General features: G+C 37.0%; 1 protein-coding gene and 1 non-coding gene across 2 annotated transcripts in view; one reads left to right on the plus strand and one right to left on the minus strand.

Annotated features, from left to right (window-relative positions):
- The window catches only part of LOC100947271 (serine/threonine-protein kinase Sgk3), a 146,575-nt gene that overhangs the window by 12,229 nt on the left and 131,908 nt on the right, over positions 1-2,438 (plus strand). The window lies entirely within an intron of this gene.
- On the minus strand, positions 144-250 carry LOC111727594. The gene has a single exon (XR_002775108.1). It is a non-coding gene; the product is annotated as a U6 spliceosomal RNA (small nuclear RNA).

Genomic DNA, 2,438 nt, shown 5'->3' on the forward strand with positions numbered 1-2,438 from the left:
GCGCCTGTGGTCCCAGCTACTTGGGAGGCAGAGGCAGGAGACTCGCTTGAGCCCAGGAGTTGGAGGTTGCTGTGAGCTTTGATGCCACTGGCACTGTACCCAGGGGGACAGCTTGAGGCTCTGTCTCAAATAAAATAAAAAAAATAAATATGTAATGCGTCTCAAATTTGCATGTCATCCTTGTGCAGGGGCCATGCTAATCTTCTCTGTATCATTCCAATTTTAGTATATGTGCTGCCAAAGTGAGCACAATTTCATCATGTTTTTCTCTTGTGTGAGGGTGTAGTTGTTTACCTACTGGTTTCATATTAGCATTGAGAACATTGGATGCTTTCTTTTCTATTCTTGTGATGCTTGACTAAGGAGAATGTTCTTCAACTCCACCCAGATTAATACAAAGATGTAAAGTCTTCATCTCTTTATGGCTGAATAGTATTCCATAGTATACATACACCACAGTTTATTAATCCATTCTTCCTTTGCCAATTTAGATGTCTTGTATTTATTTATTTATTTTCTCGTGTCTAATTGCTCTGCCAGAACCTTCAGTACAATGATGAATAGAAATGAAGAGAGCTGATATCTCTGACTTGTTCCTGATCTTAGTTGGGAAAAGCATTCAGATTTTCACCATTTATACTGTATATGATATCAGCTGTGGGTTTTTCCTACATGCCCTTTATTAGCTTGAGGAAATTCCCTTCTATTCCTAGTTTGTTAAATGTTTTTATCATTAAGGATGCTGAATTTTGTCACATGACTCTTCTGTATCTATTGAAAGGATCATGTGGTTTGTTTCCTTTAAATATAGTGTGTTACAATGATTGATTTATACATGTTAAACAAATCTTACATTTTTGGAGTCTATCATATCTGGTCATGGTATACGATCCTTTTTATATGTTCCTGGATTTGTTTTACTGGTGTTTTCATGAGGATTTTTGTATCTATTTTGGTCTGTGATTTTCCTTTCTCATGATATTTCATCTGGTTTCGGTGTCAGGGTAATACTGGCTTCATTGAATGAATTGAAAAGTGTTCCCTGCTGTTCTTTTTTGCGGGGAAGGTTTTAGGAAGAGTTGGTATTCTTTTAAAAACATTTGATAGTATTTACGAATGTGTACCCAGCCTTTTCTTTATGGGAAGTTTCTTTGATTACTAATCCCATCTTTCTTTGTTGTATATCTATTCAGATTTCCTATTCCTTCTTGAGTTATTTTAATAGTTTGTAAACTGTGTGCTGTGGCTCACACCTGTAATCCTAACAGGGGTCCTCAAACTTTTTAAACAGGGGGCCAGTTCACTGTCCCTCAGACGTCTGGAGGGCTGGACTGTGGGCCCCCAGACAAGTCGGCTGCTAAGCAGGACAAGCAGCGGCGGCCAAAAGCCCGAGTGGGCCAGATAAATGTCCTAGGTGGGCTGCATGTGGCCTGTGGGCCGTAGTTTGAGGATGCCTGTTTGGGAGGCCAAGGTAAGTGGATTGCTGAGGTCATGAGTTCGAGACCAGCTTGAGCAAAAGCAAGACCCCCGTCTCTACTAAAAAATAGAAAAACTGAGGCAAGAGGATCATTTGAGCCCAAGTTTGAAGTTGCTGTCAGCTATGATGCCACAGCACTCTACCCAGGGCGACAGCATGAGACTGTCTCAGTAAATAAATACATAATATTTCATTCAGGTTATCTGATTTGTTGGTGTGCAGTTATTCAAAATGTTCTCTTAAAATCATGTTTACTTCTGTGAGATTGGTAGCAATGTTCCCTTTTTCATTCCTGATTTTAGTAATAGGCTATCTAAAAGTTCATTTTTCCCCCAAAGAACCATCTTTAACTTTTATTGACTTTTTTCCTGTTTTTTTCTTCCCCACTTCATTGATTTCATATAATTATTGTTATTTCCTTCATTCTTTTCATTTGGGGTTTAGCTTGCTCTTCTTTTTTAGTTTCTCAAGGTGGAAGATTAGGCTATGGATTTGGGATCTTTTTAAATACTATATAAGTGCTTACAACTATAAATTTCCCTCTAAATAGTACATGAACTGCATATCACAAATTTTGACATGTTGTATTTTCATTTTCATTCATCTGAAAGTATTTTTTAATTTCCCTTGTGATTTGGTCTCTAAACCATTGGTTAAATGTGTTGTTTAATTTCCACGTTTGTGAATTTATCAAATTTTTTGATAAATTTGTTATTGCTTTCTAATCAAATTACATTATTGTCTGAGAACATGCTTTATATAGTTTCTGTCTTTTTTAATTTAATAAGGCCTCCTTAGTCTGATATATGGACCATCTTGGAGGATGTTTCATGTACACTTAAGGAGAATATATATATTCTGCTGCTTTTGGGTGGAATGTCCTATAGATGTCCCTTAGGTTCATATCTTCCTTTTCCTTTGATCTTCTGCCTAGTTGCTCCCTAAATTCTTTTTTTTTTTT

The sequence above is a fragment of the Otolemur garnettii genome, unplaced genomic scaffold (genome assembly GCF_000181295.1).
Source record: "Otolemur garnettii isolate 467f Iridium unplaced genomic scaffold, OtoGar3 scaffold00113, whole genome shotgun sequence".
NCBI lineage: Eukaryota > Metazoa > Chordata > Mammalia > Primates > Galagidae > Otolemur > Otolemur garnettii.